The sequence below is a fragment of the Dama dama genome, chromosome 5 (genome assembly GCF_033118175.1).
Source record: "Dama dama isolate Ldn47 chromosome 5, ASM3311817v1, whole genome shotgun sequence".
NCBI lineage: Eukaryota > Metazoa > Chordata > Mammalia > Artiodactyla > Cervidae > Dama > Dama dama.
In genome coordinates, this window is record NC_083685.1 from 79,268,550 (window position 1) to 79,294,922 (window position 26,373).

Below are 26,373 nucleotides of genomic sequence, written 5' to 3' on the forward strand. Positions count from 1 at the left end.
TTTCTCCCCTCCCTTTGTATGTTGTTGTCCCTTCCAATTGTTTCATTATCATTTTTTAAAAGACTCTCTTCTCCATTAAATTGCTTTTGCAGCTTTGTAGACATTCAATTGGCCATATCTTTATTTCTGGACTTTGTGTTTTATTCCATCCATTTGTCTATCTGTATGCCAACATTGTACTGTAGCTTTATAGTAGGTCTTGAACTTGGTAATGTAAATCCTCCAAGGTTATTCCTTTTCAGAATTAATTTGGGTATTCTAGTCTCTTTGCCTTTGCATATAAATTTAAGAATCATGTTAAAAAATCATGTTGTTAATACTTATAAAATATCTTTCTGGGATTTTTGTTTGAATTGCATTGAATTCATAGATCAATTTGAAGACAATTGACACCTTAACAATGCTGAGTTTTCCGATCCACGAACCTGGTATTTCTATTTTTTTTGGACTTCTTTGATTTTTTTCCCCATAAGTGTTCTGTAATTTTCAGCATATAGATTCTATATATATTTTATTAGTTTATGTCTATTTCCTTTTTCTGTGCTATTATAATAGTACTTTTTACATGGGAGTAATGTAGAATTTTTATTCTGTTGCATTTATATATTTATTTAACATGTCAACAACATTAATTATCATAGATTTAAAAAAATATTTTACTATCCAGTAGAGAGAGTTACTTGCCATTATTCTTCTTCAGAATATTTTTAGGTGTTTTGCTTGCTTAAATTTTTCTTTTGTTTTAATTGAATTTTTATTTTATTTTATTTTTTTAATTTATTTTTTTTTCCATTTATTTTTATTAGTTGGTGGCTAATTACTTTATAATATTGTAGTGGTTTTCTTTTCATTTATTTTTATTAGTCGGAGGCTAATTACTTTACAGTATTTTAGTGGTTTTTGTCATACATTGACATGAATCAGCCATGGATTTACATGTATTCCCCATCCCGATCCCCTCTCCCGCCTCCCTCTCCACCCTATTCCTCTGGGTCTTCCCGGTGCACCAGCCCCGAGCACTTGTCTCATGCATCCAGCCTGGGCTGGTGATCTGTTTCACCCTAGATAATATACATGTTTTGATGCTGTTCTCTTGAAACATCCCACCCTCGCCTTCTCCCACAGAGTCCAAAAGTCTGTTCTGTATATCTGTGTCTCTTTTTCTGTTTTGCATATAGGGTTATCGTTACCATCTTTCTAAATTCCGTATATATGCGTTAGTATACTGTATTGGTCTTTATCTTTCTGGCTTACTTCACTCTGTATAATGGGCTCCAGTTTCATCCATCTCATTAGAACTGATTCAAATGAATTCTTTTTAATGGCTGAGTAATATTCCATGGTGTATATGTACCACAGCTTCCTTATCCATTCGTCTGCTGATGGGCATCTAGGTTGCTTCCATGTCCTGGCTATTATAAATAGTGCTGTGATGAACATTGGGGTGCACGTGTCTCTTTCAGATCTGGTTTCCTCGGTGTGTATGCCCAGAAGTGGGATTGCTGGGTCATATGGCAGTTCTAATTCCAGTTTTTAAAGAAATCTCCACACTGTTCTCCATAGCAGCTGTACTAGTTTGCATTCCCACCAACAGTGTAAGAGGGTTCCCTTTTCTCCACACCTTCTCCAGCATTTATTGCTTGTAGACTTTTGGATAGCAGCCATCCTGACTGGCGTGTAATGGTACCTCATTGTGGTTTTGATTTGCATTTCTCTGATAATGAGTGATGTTGAGCATCTTTTCATGTGTTTGTTAGTCATCCGTATGTCTTCTTTGGAGAAATGTCTGTTTAGTTCTTTGTCCCATTTCTTGATTGGGTCATTTATTTTTCTGGAATTGAGCTGCAGGAGTTGCTTGTATATTTTTGAGATTAATCCTTTGTCTGTTGCTTCATTTGCTATTATTTTCTCCCAATCTGAGGGCTGTCTTTTCACCTTGCTTATAGTTTCCCTTGTTGTGCAAAAGCTTTTAAGTTTCATTAGGTCCCATTTGTTTATTTTTGCTTTTATTTCCAATATTCTGGGAGGTGGGTCATAGAGGATCCTGCTATGATTTATGTCAGAGAGTGCTTTGCCTATGTTCTCCTCTAGGAGTTTTATAGTTTCTGGTCTTACATTTAGATCTTTAATCCATTTTGAGTTTATTTTTGTGTATGGTGTTAGAAAGTGTTCTAGTTTCATTCTTTTACAAGTGGTTGACCAGTTTTCCCAGCACCACTTGTTAAAGAGGTTGTCTTTTTTCCATTGTATATCCTTGCCTCCTTTGTCAAAGATAAGGTGTCCATGGGTTCGTGGATTTATCTCTGGGCTTTCTATTCTGTTCCATTGATCTATATTTCTGTCTTTGTGCCAGTACCATACTGTCTTGATGACTGTGGCTTTGTAGTATAGTCTGAAGTCAGGCAGGATGATTCCTCCAGTTCCATTCTTCTTTCTCAAGAGCAGGTTGATTCCTCCAGTTCCATTCTTCTTTCTCAAGATTACTTTGGCTATTCGAGGTTTTTAGTATTTTCAATTGAATTGAATTTCAATTGAATTGAATTTTTATTTTATTTTTTTAATTTATTTATTTTTTCCATTTATTTTTATTAGTTGGTGGCTAATTACTTTACAATATTGTAGTGGTTTTTGTCATAATTGACATGAATCAGCCATGGATTTACATGTATTCCCCATCCCGATCCCCCCTCCCACCTCCCTCTCTACCCGATGAATTTTTATTTATATTGGGGTATAGTTGATTTACAATATTGTGCTAGTTTCAGATGTACAACAAAGTTGTCAGTTATACATACACATATATCATTCTTTTTCAGGTTCTTTTCCCATATAGGTTATTACAGAATATATACATTTATGTGTGTGTGCGTATATATATACCTACATATACATACACACACATTTGCCAAAGGGCATGTGGGCTTTTAGTTCCCTGATCAGAAATCAAACCTGTGCCCCCTGCAGTGGAAGCACAGAGTCTCAACCACTGGATTGCCAGGCAAGTCCCAGATTATTATAGAATGTTGAGTAGAATTCCCTCTGCTATATAGTAGGTCCTTGTTGATTATTTCGTACACATTAGTGTGTATATGTTAATCCCAAACTCCGAATTTATCCTCTCCCTACCTTTGTTCTTTAGTAACCAGAAGTTTGTTTTCTTTATCTGTGAGTCTGTTTCTGCTTTGTTGATTTGCATCAATTTCTTTTAGATTTCACATATAAGTGATATATATTTGCCTTTCTCTGTCTGACTTGCTGCAGACTTAGTTTGATAATATCTAAGGCAACTTTCCTCTATTTCTTTGCATTGATGGCTGAGGAAGGCTTTCTTATCTCTCCTTGGTATCCTTTGCAACTCTGCATTCAAATTGGAATATCTTTCCTTTTCTCCTTTGCTTTTCACTTCTCTTCTTTTCACAACTATTTGTAAGGCCTCCTCAGACAGCCATTTTGCTTTTTTGCATTTCTTTTCAAACTCACTGCAGATGGTGATTGCAGCCATGAATTTAAAAGACGCTTACTCCTTGCAAGGAAAGTTATGACCAACCTAGACAGCGTATTAAAAAGCAGAGACATTACTTTGTCAACAAAGGTCTGTCTAGTCAAAGCTATGGTTTTTCCAGTGGTCATGTATGGATATGAGAGTTGGACTATAAAGAAAGCTGAGCACCGAAAAATTGATGCTTTTGAACTGTGGTGTTGGAGAAGACTCTTGAGAGTCCCTTGGACTGCAAGGAGATGCAACCAGTCCATCCTAAAGGAGATCAGTCCTGGGTGTTCATTGGAAGGACTGATGTTGAAGCTGAAACTCCAATACTTTGGCCACCTCATGCGAAGAGTTGACTCATTGGAAAAGACCCTTATGCTTGGAAGGATTGGGGGCAGGAGGAGAAGGGGACGACAGAGGATGAGATGGCTGGATGGTATCACCGACTCAATGGACATGAGTTTGAGTAAACTCCGGGAGTTGGTGATGGACAGGGAGGCCTGGCGTGCTGCGATTCATGGGGTCGCAAAGAGTCGGACATGACTGAGCGACTGAACTGAACTGAACTGAACTGAAGGCAGCTTTAACAGAATGTCTGTTAACTGATGTATGGATGAAGGAAAGTGGTATATCCATACCATGCATTTTTTTTGGCCATAAAAAGCAATGGAATATGGATTCATGTGTATAACATGGATGAACCTTGATAATGTTATTCTAAGTGAAAGAAGTTGGACCGAAAAGGCCACATAAAACCCGTGAGATAACAGAAGTTTATTGCTTATGCCACTAAATTTTGAAGTAATTTGTTACATAGTAATAGCTAATGAGAACTTCCTTGGTGGCTCAGATGGTAAAGAATCCGCCTGCAATGCAGATTCCTGGGTCAATAGGATCCCCTGGAGAAGGGCATGGCTACCCACTCCAGTATTCTTGCCTGGAGAATTCCACGGACAGTGGAGCCTGGCGAGCTACAGTCCATGGGGTCGCAGAGTTGGACATGACTGAGCTCCTCACACAAACACAACACAATAGCTGATGAATGCAGTGGGTTTGTAAGGATTCGTGTGCATAGGGGAATATAGGTGAGATGTTTGACATGTAGAAGGGCCACTGTGATAAATGGTGGTTAGTGTGAGTGGGAAAGCTGTCCTCCAGTTCCACTGGTTGTCTCTTGTGGGCAACCAGGGACGAGGAGAAGGGTGAACCCAGGGGAAAGGCCCCAGCACTTGCCCATGCTGGGCAGAGCCCCCTCAGGTCACGCCCACCCTCTGGCTGCCCTGGAGTAAGAGGACACATATATCTATATAGTCCCTCAGCCCTTTACCTGTATTTACCTCCATTAGGGCGTTGCCACTTTGTCTGTTGTATAAATGTAAGTACTGGTTATATACTATGTAACTAGCACATCTCTAATAATTGCTTATGTAACTAGTCTATGCCAGCTGTGTAAATCCTCCTCAGTATTCATACGCCTGAGAGCCGAGCCCTGTCTCATTTGCTCATCTAACGCAGTGCTCTGCACATAGCAGAAGCTGAGTGCAGATCTGAGAAAAGGACACATGAATGATAATGTGGGGAATAACTGCTGAAGCAAAGAAGAGTGACCCATGGATATTGACCTAGCTCACTTCTAGGATCCATCAGAAAGGAGTGTGAAAGAGAAAGCCATATGTCCAAGGATGGTTATTTGCAGCCTTTCTCGAAATGGTCAGGAAGGAAAACTTTGAAACAACCTGTCAATCCTCAAGGCAGTGGGTGAGCAAATTGTGTCCCATCCATATTCTGCAATGTCATGTAGCTCTTCAAGGAGAATGAGCTGAGGGTCTATCCTTTGACCTGAAAATTTAAGATGATGTTAGGGGAGATAAGCAAGTGGCATGATCCTATGTTGTCAAACAATGACCAAAGCACCCTCTAAGCAGGATGTGTGTGTTTGGAAATGGCTGTGTGAGTATGGTGACGTGGGTAGAGAATCACATTGAGTAGCTAGTATTGGGGAGGTGGGGAAGAGATGAATCACTTATTCTTTTTTTAGGGGAATATTATACAGTTGTCTCATTGAATGCAATCAGCGTAAATTATTGTTATGGTTTTTGAAGAGTTTAGTAAAATTCTAAAGGAAACCAACAATAAGAACTTGGACCTAACTGTTGCCACCTTCATTTGCCTGGAGGTGAATCCCAGTTGTTTTACTAGTGAGTCAGGTGTGAGGAACGCAAATCCACTTAACCCTAATTTTAAGGTCCACCACCCTCTTGCCTTCCTGACTGAACCAGGTGAGAGCTGCCAAGCTTCTGCCAGGACCCTCCTCTTAGCCTCAAAGTAAACGCTCCCTGTCCCTGCGCCCACCGGCAGGGAAGAGCTGGGGAGGAGAGAAGGGGTTGCCTCCGCTCTGCCCTGCATCTGGCCTGGGAGTGAACTCTTGCCCGTTCTCTAGGGAGAGAGCTCCTTTCCAACCAGAGAAAAAAGATATCCGTGGCTCCGGCCCTGCCTTAGATGGCAGGAAGTGTGGAAGTCAGGTCTAACCTGACTGTGTGCACAATCCTTTTAAAGGGAAAAATACTCCCAGGGACTCTGTGTTGACAAGTTAATGTCATTATAATATTATTTAAGCATGTAGAAACATGAACCTAGGTATAATTGTATGCTTATAGCTCTTATGTGACTATGAAACCAAAAGCAAATTTACAAATTAAATACAAACAGAATTACAAAATTTCTAAAATTCAAATGAGTGACACTAATGTTACTGTTTTCTTTCTACATCCAAGTCACACTTTCCGACAGACACCAGTACCCACCAGCCACAGCACGGGGCATGCTGCCCTGGGGAGTGCCAGGCAGCTCACTCACTCCTCCCCAGCCTTGCCTTGATTTAAACCCCTATAAATCTTCCCTTCTAACAATGTATCTTGGAACCATTTGACTTTCACGTGGTATGAGTGCATCATTTAGGTATTAGATCTCTCTCTCTCTCTTTTTTTCTCTCGTTGGCTCTGAATAATTAAAGTGGCTGAAGCCATCGGAAAATATAAACAAGGGCTCTGAAATTGGGAGGCAGCTATTAGTTTTAAAGTGCCCATTCATTAAAAAAAAAAAAGCTTTTGTGACAATATGAATAGCCCTTGAAGGCATTGTGCTAAGTGAAATGTCAGACAGAGAAAAACAAATATTGTATGAGCTCACTTATATGTGGAATCTAGAAACACTGAACTCAGAGAAACAGAGAGTAGAATGAAGGTGGCCAAGGGCTTGCGGGGTGGGGGACCTGGGGAGATGTCGGTCAGAGGGTACGAACTTCCAAATAAAGACGAGTAAGTTCTGGGGGTCTAAGGTACAGTGTAGTGACTGTAGTTGACAATACTATCTTGTATAGTTAAAAGTTGTTATGACGATAAAGCTTTAATGTTCTCACCATAACAACAACAAACTGGTAACTATGAGAGGTGGAAGACTAACCTTACTGTGGTAAGCATTTCGCAATATGTCGTGGTATCAAATCATCACATTGTGCATCTTAAACTCAGACGATGTTGTTTTTTAAAAATAATTTTATTTATTTGCTTATGGCTGTGCTGGGCCTTCGTTGCTGCATGGGCTTTTCTCTGGCTGTGGAGAGCAAAGGCTACTCTCTAGCTATGCACGGGCTTCTCATTGCGATGTCTCCTCTTGTTGTGGAGCTTGGGCTGTTGACATGTGGGCTCAGTTGTTGCACAGGCGCAGTAGTTGTGGCACATGGGCTTAGTTACCCCTTGGCACGTGGGATCCTCCTGGACCAGGGATCGAACCTGTGTCTCCTGTATTGGCAGGTGAATTCTTCACCAGTGAGCCACCCAGGAAACCCTAAGCTCACACAATGTTATGTCAATTATATCTCAGTAAAGCTGGGAAGAAAGTTAACAATAAAAAACAAAGTGAAAAATTATTCTGGTGAATTCTTGTACCGGCAAGAACATCCCCTACTGATGAAGGGTAGACTCAGAGACTAGGGACCTCATTTTCAGATCTGACCCTCAGCAGTTGTGTGTCCTTGGGCAGACAACCTTGCTAAGCCTCAGTTTCCTCATCTGTAAAATTGTAATAGTAATATGTACTCCTTATGGTTCTTATGAGGATTAAAATAAATGAAAGAGTGCATATGAAAGTGCTTGACAACATGTCATGATCAATAGAAATCATTTACAAACATTATTCTTAGGAGCAGGTCTCAATGTGCCTTTTGAAAAAAAAAATTATTTATTTATCTGCCTGCACTGGGTCTTAGTTGCAGCATGTGGGATTTAGTTCTCTGACAGGGGATAGAAACAGAGTACCCTGCTTTGGGAGCACAGAGTTTTAGCCACTGGACCCCCAGGGAAATCCCTCAAAGTGCTTTGAAGACACTTGTGACTTGGCCAGGTTCCTTGTGTCAGCCTCAGTTTTTCCATCTGTAAAGTGGGGATAAAAAACTATTGCCTAATGGAGTAAGGGATGATGTGGGTAAAAGCACTTCATCTACTAATTCAGTAGATGTTTGATGAAAACCTGCTTTGTGTCAGTCACATTATTGTCTTCTCATTTCTTTCTGGGCATCATTTTATATCTAGAAATAGTAGTTTTGGACTGAATTTGGACTCTCTTTGGTCCTGCTTCACTAGCTTCGCTTTTGATTCTCTATCAGCAGTTACAACTCAGTCAACCAATCAATACTTGATCATCAATCAAATGTCCTATGTAATGAAGGCTACAAAGATGTGGAAATAAAATCAACATTTACTAAGCACCTGCTTCTTCCTTTTATTGTCTCTGAGCATTAGCATGCCTGGTTTTTAAAAGAAGGGTTGTAAAGTAGCTGGCACAGTGCCTGGCACATTCTGATAATATTTAGTTTCCTTCCAGAAAGGTCCCAAGTCCCTTCTAATTTCCAATTGTCCTTGGTTGCTTGTGACTGGAGTGTGGTTTTCTGGAGAGGAATACCGTTATCTTCTGCGCTCGCACATAAGAAATGCGGTTGAAAGTGCGCGGAGAAGCAGCACCATCTTCTGGTGGAAGGCGGTAATGCTGCACTGGGGCGGACCAGGAAGAGCTACTTCATGGGGAAGAAGGCTGGGGAGAGGCTGGACAAGAGGCTCCGCGCGCGCGCGTGTGTGTGCGTGTATGTGTTCGCTCACATGTTCCAACTATGGCAGATACCGCTCGACAAGAGGCTCCGTGTGTGTGTGTGTGTGTGTGTGTGTGTGTGTATGCACACATATTCCAACTATGGCAGATACCACTCGACAAGAGGCTCCGTGTGTGTGTGTGTGTGTGTGTGTGTGTGTGTGTGTACGCGCACATATTCCAACTATGGCAGATACCACTCAACAAGAGGCTCCGTGTGTGTGTGTGTGTGTGTACGTGCACATGTTCCAACTATGGCAGATACCGCTCGACAAGAGGCTCCGTGTATGTGTGTGTGTGTGTGTGTGTGTGTGTACGTGCAACATATTCCAACTATGGCAGATACCACTCTACTTTTCCAACTCTGCCATCCTCCGCATCAGAATACTAGGCTGAGTGTGACGGAGGCATCTGGGCCTGTGCAACGACACGGTTGCTTTGAGGAATCACCCCTCCCCCGTCGCAGGTGGGTGAATCGGCCTCAGAGAGGTGAGGGCTGACTGAAGATCACCTTGCAAGATAGTGGTAGTACCCAGAAACTAGGACTCCTAACTCTTCATTAAGGACTTTCTCCAGGACCCCCGCCAGGAGCCCGTTCCTCCTGAAGGCTAGAGTATTTATTTGGCTTTTAAAATCCATAATTTCTTTGAGCTACATGTGCAATTTGGGAAAAACGATTTGGTTGTTGATGGTTGCAGGCAGGGAGTGAGGTTGAGGAGTTGAGAGAAATAGCATTTATTGAACACACCAGGCACTTTATGTGTGTTATCTTAGGCTCTATCATCTGTACAGTGGGGATAAAAACCTGTTTGAAAGAGTGTTAATAAATAAAGTAATAGACATGTAGTAATACATGTAAAATGTTTATGTATGTGTAAAGTTGCTGGAACATAATGAACACTCCGTAAGTTTTAGGTTTGGTATCAGATTTTCTGGGATACAGTGAAGTTACTTGGACACAGTCTGATCATTTGGGATCTTGCCTTTATCAGGCAAGTTTGGAGGAGTGTTCTGTCTAGGATGGGTTTTCCCCCACTACTGAGGCATGACCTTCCTGAGTACTCTATTCAGTGCGCTGTGGGTTGAGTTTTTATGGTCTGGCTGCGGACAGCAGCCTCCATTTCTGGCTCTGGGTGAGTACAGAGCACCATCCTCTCATTTTTTTCAAATGGGTCTCTCCCGGGCCCCAGGTAGTTTCCTGACATGCGTGCACTGATAAGTACCCTGCTGAATACTCGAGGGGGAGCCTCTGCAGGTCTCCAGGGTTCTCTCTGTGAGCAGCTCTCCCCTCTCCAGTTCTCTGTTCGGAGAATTCCACCCTCCTTGTCTCTCCAGGCTCTCAGCTATGTCTCCTCAGCTCAGGCTCCATCTGGGTCCCCTCGTCTGAACTGAAGCCTGGATAGTAAGCTGGGGTGATCTGCGGGCTCCCATCATTTGTTTTTCCTGTCTTTTGGGGATCACCATCCTTTAATACCCACCCAATGTCCAGAGTCTTGCTTAATTATTTTGGCTGTTACAAGCAGGAAGATAAATCTGATCCCTGCTACTTCATCTTGGGCAGGAGCACAAGTCTATCAGTTAGATTTTGCTGCGTAACAAACCACCCAAAATGTAGTGACGTGACCATTTATTTGCTCATGATTTGGCAAGTTGGTGGTTTGGGCTGGGCAGGCCTGCTGTCTTGGCTGGGCTAACCCATGGACCTGTTAGTCAGCTATGAGTCAGCCTGACACTCTGCTTCCTGGGCATTTGGTGGCTGTTGGCTGGAGTGGTGGAGGCAACTGGGCCACGTGTCTCATCATCTAGCAGGCGAACCTGGCCTCGTTCGTAGGGCGTCTGGGTACCAAGAACACGCAAGAGCAAGGCCCCATGATTCAAGTCTATTCTAGCATCACTTTTGCTGTCATCCCTTTGGCCAAAGTAAGTTACGAACTAGAGTCAAGAGCTCAAGAAATAGACTCCACCTCTTTTTGAGAGGAGCTACAAGGTCACATTGCCAGAGCATAAATACAGGAGAGCAAGAATGTGTACTGTTTTTTTAGGATTAGTCTATCAATAGTTACTATTATTTCACTTTAATCCTCACAGCAAGGCGGGAGATAGATCTTACTATCAACATTTTACAGATGAGAAAACTGAGGCTCAGAGACACCGAGAGAGTCACATAAGATCTCACAGCTAGCAAAAGGCAGAGCCAGGACTTGAGCCAGAGTTTGCCTGATTCTCAGCTCTTCCTGTAGTCACTGCCTCATGTGCCGTGTGTGGTGTATGAATGCATGTGTGATTCTGATGAGGTACATCTGTGTTCACCACCATCAACTGTCCATCCCCACGCCGGTTCCTGCTGCCCCGTGGAGGTGCTCATGGTCTGGATTCTGCCTGATGGTCCCACCACCCTCTCCAGACAGAGGCCCTGGCCTGGGCCCCTTCTCTCTGGCCCTCTGGGCTGATGGATGCCTGAAAGGGACATCTGTGTGTTGGTGTCTGTGTGTGGGAGCTCGCAGGTGCTGTTGACTGCTCTTCCCACCCAGCTTGCTTCTCAATCGGCTGGTCAGTTCCTCCTTCTCTGTGCTGCTCCGAAAGCCTCCCTACTTCCACAGTCATTTGTCCCCACCCTCCCTCAGGTCAAAGACAGATGGGTCCATGTCTGATCCCACCACTCTGCTGTAATCAGACCTTCTGTGTCTTCTGATTTTTTTTCCTAGATAAAAGCTAAATTTATATTCCTGGCACCCAAGCCCTCCGTGATCTCATCCTAACCTATTTTTCCAGCCTGTTTCTCACGACCCATGTTCACTGTCTCCATAATTTAGCCAAGGGCACCATGGCTTTGCCCCTCTGCGCCCAGCCCCTGGATTGTCCTTCTCCATCTCTGCGTGGTCAATGCCTACTCCCCTGTAACACCTCCCACCTTTGCTCTCTTTTATGTGTTATGTCTTATCATTCCATTCAGGCAGTAACTTCCTGAAGGAACAGACCTTGTCTCATTTGTGTTTGACTAGTCACAGAGCTTCTGTGGTACCTGGTACCCGGTTGGTATTCAGTGAAGTGCCGCAGAGAAAGACAATCTGAGAGACAAGCCTCTTTACTCTCCACCCCTGGGAAGCCCAGCTGGTGAGTTCTGAGATACAGATCTGTGTCCTCACAGTAAATTACTCTTTTCTGCCCAAGATAGTTTAGACAAGTTCTTGTTACTAGAGGTCCAGAGCATCTTGGTCAAGATAGGAAGAATATGTGGCTTTTAGTTTTCCTGGAAAATATTTATTGGAATCTTGGAAGCCTTAAATACAGGAAGGATCTTCAGTGGTGGGAGCCTCAGGGAGGGTGGAAGTTAAGAAGAGAAGATCCCGTACTCGGAGACGAGAAGGGTGTGCTTTGCTGCTCCCTCAGATACTAGTCCTCAGGGGGCAACTTCTCCGACTATGTATGGCTGGCTTGGGGGGCAAGTGGGAAAAGGAAGCTGTTTCCTGGGGTCCTTGAGACAGAGCCCTCAGGGGACCACCAGTCAGCACTCCTTTTGGTAGATTTGTGGCTCTTCCTTGAGTTGCACTCCGAGGGGGAGTGCTTCTTATCCACAGCCTTGATTTCCAGTTTGGCCTAAATTCTGCCTTACTGTACAAAAGCAGCTAATGCTGCAGGAGAAAGTCCAGGCCCTACAGGAGGATTGGGAGAAATCTCTGTCTTACTGTGGTGCTTTTAGCCCAGAGACAGGGACAGAGAGACTTTCCCAGGATTCTCTGCAATTCCCGCCCAAGGTTGATGCCCTGACAAAGCATGTGGCACTCCAGTGACTGAATAAAATCTTGTGGACTCTGTAGCAAAGTCAAGTGCCCCTCATGGCCTTGGGGGAGGGGAAGAGAGTACAAAAACGCTGTATCCCACCAGTGGGGTTGTAGGGTGGTAGAGAAGTGGGCAGGCAAGTGGAGGCAGTACCTCTGACTGGGGTACCCACAGTGCTAGTCACCAGATATTTGTGAGGTAGGTGGACCAGGAGACTTGCTGTTGCTGATGAAATGTGAGTGAAATTGACATATGTCTCCTCCAGGTGGAAACTTTAGGAGCCAGGGCTTGAGTTGCCAATCTCCTGTCCCTCAGCTGAATAAAGTCTCATTTAGCCTGGATTCCTGAGGAATGACGATGAGCAGATCTTGCCCACACTCCCATGCTGACCATGAGATCTGGGGTTTATTTGTTAAAGCAGCATGACCTAAACTGTCCTGAAGATACGGCAGAGGAGCCTGGATTTCACATGTTGAAGGAAGACAGAGAGACGTCAGTGTGTTTCCTGGCCCGTGTGTCAGCCACAGGGAAGGCCTGGAAGGAAAGGATCTAAGAAGACAGAGACCACTTTCAGGGGCTCAGACTCCCTCCAGCTGACCCTGGTTGTCTGGATTTTGGGATGGTAACACCCTGACTATTCCCTCAGAATGCAAACAGGCTCCATCTCCGTAGACTCGTCTCAGGTACACACTAGCTTTGGCCTTCGGCCATTCACTTCACCTCTTATGAACTTCAGTTTATGTGTAAAATGAAGTGAAGAGTGCCTACCTTGAAGATTAGAGATAACACACATAAAACACACCTTTGTAATGTAGTAGACAGTCATTTAATGGTTGCTGAGTTTCTCTTTTCCTCTGTCTGCTATCCCTGGGGGAGGTGGATGAGTGAGGGAGCTGATGGACCATAAACATCTCAGACCACCCTCCCCATTCACCTCACAATTCCACTTCACTTTGCTCAGCTGCCTCTGCTAGTCACGTTGATCAAATACAATCACAAAATATGGACCATCTCAAACAGATGTTGTATGGTAATAAAACCCCCTAAATCTGCCCGAGTGTGTGCATGTGCATCCAGGCACATACATGCATGTACAGGAAGCTGAGATCAGAGGAAGTGATAACCTGAAATCAACAAAAACCAGTTGTTTCTGGAAAAGCTTGCACCAGCTGCTGAAGAGCTGTTTCTGGAAAAGCTTGCACCAGCTGCTGAGGAGCCTGAAGAAAAGGTAGGCACAGGTCAATTCAGAGAGCAACAGGTCTAAAGCAGGTCATGGTGCTGATGGTGAGGATAGTGATGATGGTGGTGGTGGTGGTGATGATGATGATGATGTTATCAATGGAGATGATGATGATGGTGACAGGGAGGCTGATATTAGCTACATTTGTTGAGCACCAGCAGATGGATGTAATGGTTTATAACATGACTCTGTCAGGAAACCCTCAGTTTGAATCCTGTTCTGCTTACCTATGAGTTGAGGGGCATATTGGTTAACCTCTCTGCTATTCTTTGGTAAATGTGGAAACAATGGTCTGTACCTTTTACAGTTGTGACAATGGAAGGAGACAGCGTGTGAATTCTCAATACAGAGTGTAGTACATAGTAAGTACTTAATACTTGGTGGCTATTATTAGCAGTATTACTCTCTTGAGCCAGGTACTGTGCTAAGAAGCACTTTACATGCTTTTTCTCCTTTGAGCCTTCCACAAAGGATATCATGATAGTATTATTATTCTCATCTAGCAAATGAGGAAAGAAAGGCACAGGGAGCCTGAATACCTGGCCCAAATTAATTTAGCTGGTAAATAAAAGCAGAATTTGAACCTTGGTTGAACTAACTCTGAGCCTTGGCCTTATGTCTAAAGGCTGTGATTTTTAAAAAATTTTTTATTGAAATATGGTTGATTTACCATGTTGTGTTACTTTCAGGTGTATAGCAAAGTGAGTCAGTTATACACAAACACATGTATTCTTTTTTTTTTTTTTTTTTTTAATTCTTTTCCCATATTGGCCATTACAGAGTATTGAGTAAGTTCTCTGTGCTATGCAGCAGATTCTTATTAGTTTTCTATTTTATATGTAGTAGTGCATATATCGGAGAAGGCAATGGCCTTCTCCCACTCCAGTACTCTCGCCTGGAAAATCCCATGGATGGAGGAGCCTGGTGGGCTGCAGTCCATGCGGTTGTTAAGAGTCGGATATGACTGAGCGACTTCACTTTCACTTTTCACTTTCATGCATTGGAGAAGGAAATGGCAACCCACTCCAGTGTTCTTGCCTGGAGAATCCCAGGGACGGGGGAGTTGCCGTCTATGGGGTCGCACAGAGTCAGACACGACTGAAGTGACTTAGCAGCAGCAGTGCATATATGTCGGCCTCAATATCCTAATTTATTCCTCCCCCTGTATCCCCTGGTAACCCTGTTTGTTTTCTACACTCATGACTCTATTTCTCTTTTATGAATAAGCTCATCTGTGCCCTGTTTCAAAGATTCTGCATGTAAGCAGTATCACAGTCGTCTTTCTGTGTCTCACTTACTTCACTCAGTATGACAATCTCTAGCTCCATCCATGTTGCTGCAAATGACATTATTTTGTTCTTTTTTATGACTGAGTAATATTCCATTGTATATATGTACCACATCCTCTTTATCCATTCCTCTGTTGATGGACACATTTAGGTTGCTTACATATCCTGGCTATTGTAAATAGTGCTGCAAATTAGGAAGCATATATCTTTTAAAATTATGGTTTTTCTCTTGGTATATGCCCAGGAATGGGTTGCTGTGGTGGTTTTTTTTTTTATTACATCAAAAGATTGAAAATATAAACATCCATCAGTAGGAGATTAACTAAACAAGTTACAAGACATCCTCACACTATTTGCAGCTATAAACAAAGTATTCAGGAAGATTTTCAGGTGTATTGTTAAGGGAACAGGGCACAGTAAAGAACAATGTATAGCACATTGCCATTTCAGTAAGAGGAGAAAATTATTGTATAAATGTATGCACTTAATTATATCTGCACAGGATATACAAGAAACCAATGTCATTAGTTGCCTACAGGAAGGGAACTGCATAGCTGGAGGACATGGGTGAAGAAGACTTGACTATATATACTTTTTACATTTTCCATCTGCTTCAGAGCTGGGCTGTAATTAACATATAAATAATCAACATAACTTCACTGATAACTTCTTACCATGCTCTTCCATTCTCAGCTGCCATCGCTACACTGGGGTCTTGTTTTAGTTGCTCATTTGTGTCTGACTCTTTGTGATCCCATGGACTGTAGCCCACCAAGCTCCTCTGTCCATGGGATTCTCTAGGCAAGAATGCTGGAGTGGGTTGCGATTCCCTTCTCCAAGGGATCTTTCTGACCTGGGAATTGAACCCAGGTCTCCGGCATTGCAGGCAGATTCTTTACCGTCTGAGCCACCAGGGAAATTGACACTGGGCTCTTGCTGTTCCTCAAACACTATATGATATCTTGCTCAGGAGAGTTTTCTAAGCCTAATGTGGAAGAAGAGCATGAATTTGACCTGCAAGGTCCCGGGACCAGACTTGACTCGTCTCTGTGGAGGAACTTGCTGGGTGAGTGTTGGGAGCTTGTTTGCATATGTGTAGCGGCATGTTACTGTCCGTGGTCCTGAATATCATCATTCAGTTCAGTTCAGTCACTCAGTTCAGTCACTCAGTCGTGTCCGACTCTTTGAGACCCCATGGACTGCAGCATGCCAGGCTTCCCTGTTCATCACCAACTCCCAGAGCTTGCTCAGACTCATGTCTATTGAGTCGCTGATACCATCCAACCACCTCATTCTCTGTCATCCCCTTTTCCTCCTGCCTTCAATCTTTCCCAACATCAGGGTCTTTTCAGATGAGTCATTTCTTCACATCAGGTGGCCAAAGTACTGGAGTTGCAGCTTCAGCATCAGTCCTTCCAATGCATATTTAGGACTGCTTTCCTTTAGGATTAACTGGTTGGATCTCCTTGCACTCTAAGGGACTCTCAAGAGTCTTCTCCAACACCACACTTCAAAAGCATCGACTCTTTGGTACTCAAATTTGTATCCACACATGACTACTAGAAAAGCCATAGCTTTGACTAGACAGACCTTTGTCAGCAAAGTATTGCCTCTGCTTTAATGAATATATCTGCTTTAATGAATGATGAATATGATCACTACTGTTTAGGATATGACTGATTCTTCTAACCCAGGGACACTAGTGAGTTCTGTGGAACATCTCTCAAAGATCTTGAAATAGGTAAGGAATAAGAAAGTGAAGGAAAAAATAGAAGGAGTCAAGAGAGAGCAAGTGGGAGCACATGATTAAGAGGGAAAACACAAGAGGCTGCGAGAAGGGCACAGTTCCAAAAGAGTGCCAAAAAGTTTAGGTTTTGAAATATTTGTTTCCACCATGAAAGAAACCATCTTAGGGACTTCCCTGGTGGTCTAGTGGTTTAGGATTTACCTTACAATGCAGGGGGTGTGGGTTCCTTCCCAGGTCAGGGAACTAAGACCCTACATGCCACAGAGCAACTCAGGGGCCTCGACTACAGAAGGCCCTGTGCTCTGGAACCTGCAGTGTGCCTCAACTACTGAGCCCCTGTGCCCCAAGTGGAGAGTCCACGCACCGCAGTGAGACATCCTGCTTGATGTGATGAAGATCCTGTGTGCCACAACTAAGACTCCACTCGACCAAATACATAAATAAACATTAAAAAACGAAACCATCTTCAGTCCAGTTCAGTCGCTCAGTTGTGTCCGACTCTCTGCGACCCCATGAATCTCAGCACGCCAGGCCTCCCTGTCCATCACCAACTCCCGGACTTCACCCAAACTCATGTCCATTGAGTCGGTGATGCCATCCAACCATCTCATCCTCTGTCATCCCCTTCTCCACCTGCCTTCACTCTTTCCCAGCATCAGAGTCTTTTCAAATGAGTCAGTTCTTTTCATCAGGTGGCCAAAGTATTGGAGTTTCAGCTTCAGCATCAGTCCTTTCAACGAATATTTAGGACTGATCTCCTTTAGGATGGACTGGTTGTATCTCCTTGCTGTCCAAGGGACTCTCAAGAGTCTTCTCCAACACCACAGTTCAAAAGCATCAATTCTTCAGCCCTCAGCTTTCTTTATAGTGCAACTCTCAAATTCATACATGACTACTGGAAAAAACTATAGCTTTGACTAGATGGACCTTTGATCTGCACAAAGTCGGAATGTGTATAAATCTGTATATCAACCTAAGCAAATGTGGGTGAGTATATGGATAAGATTGAAAGAGCAATATCAAGATGATTTGAGTGAAGTGATATCAGTTATTACATCAAAGAGCTCATAGTTTTTTAATCACATACTCATGATAAAACCAAGCTATATGGAAATTTACATTCATTGCATATTATTGTGTATTTGTATATTTATAATGTGAAATATTGTATGTTTAATACTATATATTAAATTTATGATATATATTATCCATAAATATATTATAAAAGATATATAATTAAGTTATAAATTCCTTATTTTATATTCATTATGTTAAATATATAGAAAAATTTAAAGATGAAAGCAGCAAACCATTACTCAGAAATACCATATTTCATCAAATATTGGTCTTGATTCTAAGTCAAATCATTTTTTGTATCATACAAAAATGCTGCCAGTTAAACCATGACACAATGTTTTTGTCACTTACACTTTTTGTTGAAAGACTCTTTTAGACTTATTTAAACATGTATTATTCTTATGCAAACATGAAAAGGAAAATATATGTGAAATAAATTGAGCAATATATTTCTAAACCATCTTCACATTGAGAGTTCAACTTTTCTGTATCACTTTTTGACTCCAAGTCATGTGTGTGTGTGTATGTGCACACATGTGGGTGATGCAGCATTTCTTTTTTTTATGTTTAGTTTTTTAATTGAAGGATATTACCTTACATAATTGTGTTTGTTTCTGCCACATATTAATATGAATCAGCCATAGGTATACATATGTCCTCTCCCCCGAGCCTCCCTCCTACCTCTCTGCTCATCTCACCCCTCTAGGTTGTCACAGAGCCCCAATTCGAGTTCCCTGAGTCATATAGCAAACTCGCATTGGCTGTCTATTTTACATATGGCAATGTATGTTTCCATGTTACTCTCACCATACATCCCACTCTCTCCTTAAAAGAGTGCCCACCTATCATCTCTGGACTTTTCCAAAGCACTGATAACCAGTTACGCATTTTGATGCTGGCACTTTCTTTATCTTGCCAGAAGGTGTCAGCAATGTCAGCTACTTCACTCCTGGCACTAGCCCAGCAGCCATTGCATGAACTCACTAGACTCCAAAGTTGCTTATATGGGAAAAAATAAATCTGCATTTTAAGATGAAAACAGAAACTTATAAACATTTCAAATATCTTTCTATGCTTATATGCGAAATGAAGAATGACTGAAGTGAGAGGAAGTTTTAGATAAGGTTAGAAAAATGATATTGTAAAAAATGGTCCCTACTCTATTTTATCAATATTTAAGCTTAATTTTAATAAAACCCAACACAAAAAATTGAAATAGAGCTGAAGAAAATGCTGTACTTCAAATGTTTTTTTCTTCACAGGAGAAATTAATTTCTAAAAGATCCCTCCAAGGATAAAGAAAAATGATTATGAAAACCACAAAACCGTAAGGAGGTTAGAGTCATTGATTTTTCAAACCTCATATTTCAGTGTTAGACAGTATTGATTGATTCCCTGCTACAAAAATTAAGATGGTTAGCACATTATACATCTTCCTCGTTTTATCAATGTCCCAATTTGTTACTTCTGTTGCTTTTCCTTTCATTGAGGTTTATATTATTTATATTGTGTTCTGTAGTCATAAATTCCACATTATAATTAAATGTATCTAAAGCTGACTGCTTTAATAATCATTAAATATTAATAAAGAAAGTAATAATAAAGGCTGGCTTTTTTTTTTTTTTTACACTGTCTTACTCCTTCCTTAAGTTCATTTGATTTTATACTTGTTTTCAAAGAATATGTGCACATAATTAAAAAGTTGAATTTTACCACTTGGCTCTAAATGAAACAGCATTTCTCTGCTTCAAGTCCTCATTCATCCAAGGCTCACTGCTCCAAATTTCCACCTCCTACAGCAATCTCCTTTGCCATCACATTCACATCCCAAAGCATTTACTTCCTGCCATTGAGGCAGTTGAGGTGCTAGATAATTTACTGAGCCCTCATCCTAACATTTATGTGTAAACGCAACCTCTTCTCATCCTCTAAATGTAATTTTCATCACTATGCATTGAATCAACATCCACAATACATATATGACGCCTAGATTGGATCATTTCTTTCTTTTTTTCTTTTTGTTTAGATTTTTTTTTTGTCCTTACAACCTGGAGGATCTTAGTTCCCAGCCAGGGATTGAACCATGGGCCCTTGGCAGTGAAAGCTCCAAGTCCTAACCATTGACCACCAGGGAATTCCCATGGATCATTTTTTGACACTCCTCTGTCTGACAGTTTTATTTACAGTGATAATCATGAAATAAAACCAGGAATAACAAGGGCCCAAATAGAGACACAGAGTAAAAAATTTTCTTTTTTTGAACTTCATATATATAATGCCAGTAAAAAAAAATTTAAGTATGAAAAGGAAAAATTAATAACTTGAATCTTTGTGTTGTTTCTGGTATAGGTGCTCTAGATATACCAGCTTGTACTGACTATTTCTTAAGACTTTTAAAATTAACTTTATGCAATGTTGAAGGCTTATATATTTCAAAAGAGATTTATACATTGTTTTTTTACATTTTCCTTCTTGAACTCCACTGGATTAAATCATTTCATTTTAGTATGGGTACTACACTTCAACTATCTTTATGATCAAAATAATTACAAACTGCATCAGCTACTGTATTCACAAACATACTGCAAATGGCTGCATGTTCTTCCCAGTTCCTACGCGACCAAAAAACACGACTCTTCATTTAAGAATTTTTGTGTCTACCTAATATAATTTTTCTTGAAATATAGTTGATGATATTATGTTAGTTTCAGGTGTATTACATCATGATTTGACATTTTCATACATTATGAAATGATCACCATGGTAAGTCTAGTAAACATGTGTTACCATGAAAAGTTATTACAATCTTATTGACCATATTCCCTATTCTGTATATCACATTTCTGTACATATTTGTTGTATAACTGGAAATTTGTACCTTTTAATACCCTACATCTATTTCACCCTCACCCCACTCCTTTCTGGCAACCATTCTTTTGTTCTCTGTCTCTGAGTCTGCTTCTGTTGTTTCAGTTGTTTAGTTTTTTTGATTCTGTACATAAGTGAGATCATATGGTATCTGTCTGAGATCTCACTTAGCATAATACCCTTTAAATCCATCCATTCTTTCACAAATGGCAAATTTTCATTTTTTTGGTGACTGAGTAATATTTTATTGTGTATATATACCACATCTTCTTTATCCATTCATCTGTAGATGGACACTTAGCTTGCTTCCATGTCTTGGCTATTGTAAATAATTCTGCAGTGAACACCAAAATGCATATATATTTTCTCATTGTTATTTTTGTTTTAATGGAATAAATGGCCAAAAGTGCTGAATCATATCATAGTTATATTTTTAGTTTTTTGAGCAACCTCCTTACTGTTTTCGAAAGAGGTTGCAGCAGTTTACATTCCTACCAACAGCAGTGCATGAGGTACAAGTGTTCCTTTTTTCCCGCATCCTCCTCAACATTTGGCTTTTATGGTCTTTTGATAATAGCCATTCTGACAGGTGTGAGGTGGTATCTCATTGTGGTTTTGATTTGCATTTTCCTGATGGTTCGTGATGCTGAGTATCTTTTCATGTGTCTGTTGACCATCTGTATGTCTTTTTTTGGAAAAATGTCCATTAAGGTCCTTTGCCCATTTTTTAATAGTTTTTTTAAAAAAGTTTATTTATTTTTATTTTTGGCTGCACTGGGTCTTTGTTGCTGCAAGTGGGCTTTCTCTAGTTGTGGGGTGCAGGGGCTACTCTCTAACTGAGGTGCATAAAATTCTCATTTCAGTGGCTTGCTGTGGAGCATAGACTCCAGGGCATGCAGTCTTCTGTAGTTGAAGCTTTGTTGCCTTGTGGCATGTGGGATCTTCCTGGATCAGGGAACGAGCTGGTGTCCCTTGCATTGCAAAGTGGATTCTTAACCACTGGCCCACCAGAGAAGTTCCTCTCTGCCCATTTTTAATCAAATTGTTCAGAGGTGGTTTTTTTGTTTGTTTGTTTTGGTGTTGTGTTGTATGAATTCTTTGTATATTTGGCTATTAACTTCTTATTTGATATATTTGAAAATATCTCCTCCCATTCAGTAGGCTGGCTTTTCATTTAGTTGATAATTTCCTTCACTGTACAAAAGGCTTTTAGTTTAAAGTAGTCCCATTTGTTTATTTTTGCTTTTGTTTCCCTTGCCTGAAGAGACAGATCCAAAAAATATTAAGACCAATGTCAAAAAGCGTACTGCCTATGTTTTCTTCCAGGAGTTCTTTGGTTTTAGCTCTTTTATTTAACTATTTAATCCATTTTGAGTTTGTTTTTGTATATGATGTGAGAAAGTAGTACAGTTTGATTCTTTTGCATGTAGCTGTCCACTTTTCCCAACCCCATTTATTAAAGAGGCTATATTTTCCTTAGGTTATATTCTTGCCTCCTTGTAGTAGATTAATTGACCATGTAAGTATGTATATAAATCTAGGCTCTCTATTTTATTCCATTGATCTGTTTTTGTGCCAGTGCCATACTTATTATTATAGCCCTGGTATTATTTGAAATCAAGAAGTGTGATAACCCAGTCTTTGTTCTTTCTCGAGATTGTTTGGCTATTTGGAGTCTTCTGTGTTTCCATAAAAAATTTAGACTTATGTTCTAGTTCTGTGAAAAATGCCATTGGTATTTTGATGGGAATTGTATTGAATCTGTATATATATATATATATATATATGTATATATATGTATATGTATATATATATATATCCAAGGATTACCTTGGATATTATGGTAATTTTAATGATATTAATTTTTCTAATCCATGAGTAGGGTATACCTTTCAATTTGATTGCATTGTCTTCAGTTTCTTTCATCAGTGTTCACTGTTTTCTGAGCACAAGTCTTGTACCTCTTTGGTTAGATTCATTCCTGTGTATTTTATTCTTTTTGATACAATTGAAATTGAATTGTTTTCCTAACTTCTCTTTCTGATAGTTTGGTGTTAGTGTATTAAAATGAGACAGATTTCTGTATATTAATTTTGCATCCTGCAACTTTACTGAATTCATTTATTAGTTCTAATCTTTTTGTTTTGTTTTTGTTTTTGTTGTCATCTTTAGGATTTTCTAGATATAGTATCTGGAGAAGGAAATGGCAATCCACTCCGGTAGTCTTGCCTGGAAAATTCCATGGATGGAGGGGCCTGGTAGGCTACTGTCCATGGGGTCGCAAAGAGTTGGACACGACGAAGTTGAGCGACTTCACTTTCTTTCTTTCTATAGTTCCTTTTGGAGAAGGAAATGACAACCCACTCCAATGTTCTTCCCTGGAGAATCCCATGGATGGAGGGGCCTGGTGGGCTACAGTCTATGGGGTTGCAAAGAGTCGGACACAACTAAGCAATTAACACACATACAGACATAATATCCTGTCATCTACAAACAGTGGCGGTTTTACTTATTCCTTTCAAATTTAGATTCATATTATTGGGTTGGCTAAAATGTTTGTTCAGGTTTTCCTATACTATCATATGTAAAAACCAGAATGAACTTTTTGGCCAATCTAATATTTCTCTTTCTTGTCTGATTACTGTGAAAGATTATAGATCATCCAATACTATGTTGAATAAAAGTGATGAGAGTGAATCTTTTTTTCTGATCTTAGAGGAAACTTCCTGCTTTTCATCACTGAATATGATATTGACTATAGGTTTGTCATAAATGGCCTTTATTATGTTGAGGTTTGTTCTCTCTATACCCACTTTGTTGAAAGTTTCCTTTTTTAATCATAAATGGATGCTTAATTTTGTCAAAAGTTTTTTTCTGGGGTCGAGGTGGTGGGAGGGAAGTCAAAGAAGAAGGAGATATATGTATACATGTAGCTGATTCACTTCGTTGTATGGCAGAAACTAACACAACTAAACCCCAATTTTAAAAAAGACCTATTGGGAAAAAAGCTTTTTTTTTTTACATCTGTTAAGATGATCATATGATTTTTATTCTTCACTTTGTTAATGTGGTGTATCGCATTGATTGGCTTGCGTATATCGAACCATCTTTATAGCCTTGGGATAAATCCCACTTGATCATGACATATGATCCTTTTAAGGTATTGTTGAATTCAGTTTGCTAGTAGTTTGTTGAAGATTTTTCCATACATGTTCATCAGTGATATTGGCCTGTAACTTTCTTTTTGTGTGTGGTATAGTTGTCTGCTTTTGGTATCAGGATGATCCTGGCCTCATAGAATGATTTTGGAATCATTTCTTCCTCTTCAACTTTTTTGGGAATAATTTGAGGAAGATAGGTGTTAACTCTTCTTTAAATATTCAGTAGAAATCACTGGTAAAGCCATCTGATCCTGGACTTTTGCTTTTAGGGAGTTTTTTGTTTTTTTTTGAGGGGAATTTAAGTTACTGATTCAGTCTTAATAGTGGTAATTGGTTTGTTCATATTTTCTGTTTCTTCCTGATTCAGACTTGGGAGATTGTATGTTTCTAGGAATTTATTGATTTCTTTGACAAGTTTATTGGTGCATAACTGTTTATAGTAATCTTTTATAATCTTTAGTATTTCTTTTTTAATTCAAGTATAGTTAATTCTCCAGGGAATATCCCCTGGAGAAGGGTATGGCAACCTACTCCAGTATTCTTGCCTGGAGAATTCCATGGACAGAGGAAACTGGCAGGCTACAGTCCATGGGTTCACAAAGAGTCAGACACAACTGAAGCAACTCAGCATGCAGCACATAGTTAATTTGTAATGTTGTGTTAGTTTCAAATGTACAGCAAAGTGACTCAATTATACATGCACACATATACATATATATGTATACATGACATATATACAACAAAGGTCTGTATAGTCTAATGCTATGGTTTCTCCAGTAGTTACATACAGATGTGAGAGTTGGTCCATAAAGAAGGTTGAGCGCCAAAGAATCAATGTTTTTGAATTATGGTTCTGGAGAAGACTCTTCAGAGTCCCTTGGACTGCAAGGAGATCAAATTAGTCAATCCTAAAGGAAATTAACCATGAATGTTCATTGGGAGGACTGATACTGAAGGTGAAGCTCCAATACTTTCGCCACCTGATGCAAAGAACTGACTCATTGGACAATACCCTGATGTTTTGAAAGATTGAAGGCAAAAGGAAAAGAAGAAGGCAGAGGATAAGATGGTTAGATAGCCTCACTGACTCAATGGACATGAATATGAGCAAACTCTGGGAGACAGTGGAAGATAGAGGAGCCTGGCATGCTACAGTTCATAGGGCTGCAGAACTGGACATGACTTAGTGACTGAACAATAATAATACATATTCTTTTCCACCATATTTTCTGTTATAGGCTATTACAAGATATTGAATACAGTAGGTTCTTGTTGGTTATCTGTTTTGTATATAGTCGTATGTTAATCCCAAAGATCCTTGGTATTTTTGTGGTATCAGATAAAACTTCTCTTTCATTTCTGATTTTGTTTGGGCCTGCTCCCTTATTTCTTGATGAGTCTGGCTTAAGGTTTATCAATTCTGTTTATCTTTAAAAGAACCAGCTTTTGGTTTCATTGATTTTTTTCTGTTTTTAAGTCTCTATTCGATTTATTTCTGCTCTGACCTTTATTATTTCTTTACTTCTTCTAACTTTGCCTATTGTTTGTTCTCTTTCTCGTATTTTCTTTAGAGCTAAGTTTACATTGCTTATTTGAGATTTTTCTTGTTTCCTGAGGTAGGCTTGCATCACTATAGACCTCACGTTTAGAAGTTTTTTTTTTTTTTTTTTTTACCTGAATCCTATGTAAACATTTGCTGTATTTTTGTTTTTATTTGTATCCAGATATTTAAAATTTTCCTCTGATTTCTTCAGTGAGCCATTGATTGTTTAGTAGCATATTGTTTAGCCTCCACATGTTTGTGTTCTTTTGCAGATTTTTCTTGTAGTTAATTTCTAGTCTCATATCATCATGGTTGGAAAATATGCTTGATATGACTTCAGTTTTCTTTAATGAGACTTGTTTTGTGGCCTACCATGTGATTTATACTGAGATGGTTTCATGTGTACTTTAAAAGAATGTGTATTCTTCTGCTTTCTATATATATCTATGAAGTCCATTTGATTTAATGTGTCATCTAAGGTCAGTGTTTCCTTATTAATTTTCTGCTCAGATGATATGTCCTTTGACATAAGTAGGGTGTTAAAATCCTTTACTATTATGTGTTACTATCAGTTTCCCCCTTTATATTTGTTAATATTCACTTTATATATTTAGGTACTCTGATATTGTATACATATGTATTATGGTTGCTGTATCTTCTTGTTGGATTGATCCTTTTATCATTATGTAATGTCCCTGTCTCTTGCTACAGTCCTTGTTTTAAAATCTATTTTGTCTGATATAAGTATGGTTACCCCAGCTTTCTTTCTATTTCTATTTGCAAGGAGTTCTTTTTTCCAATCCCTCACTTTCAGTTAGGGTCACTGGGGTCCCTTTAGAAAAGGCCAAAGATCAAATTGCCAACATCTGTTGGATCATAGAAAAAGCAAGAGAGTTCCAGAAAAACATCTACTTATGCTTTATTGACTATGCCAAAGCCTTTGACTGTGTGGATCACAATAAACTGTGGAAAATTCTTCAAGAAATGGGAATACCAGACCAAAGATTCCTGAGAAATCTATATACAGGTCAAGAAGCAA

At 40.1% G+C, this 26,373-nt stretch overlaps 1 protein-coding gene across 1 annotated transcript in view; it reads left to right on the forward strand.

Moving 5' to 3' along the window:
- Nucleotides 1-26,373, forward strand: part of DYNLL2 (dynein light chain LC8-type 2) — an 86,291-nt gene that overhangs the window by 17,245 nt on the left and 42,673 nt on the right. The gene's annotated exons all lie outside the window — the stretch shown is intronic.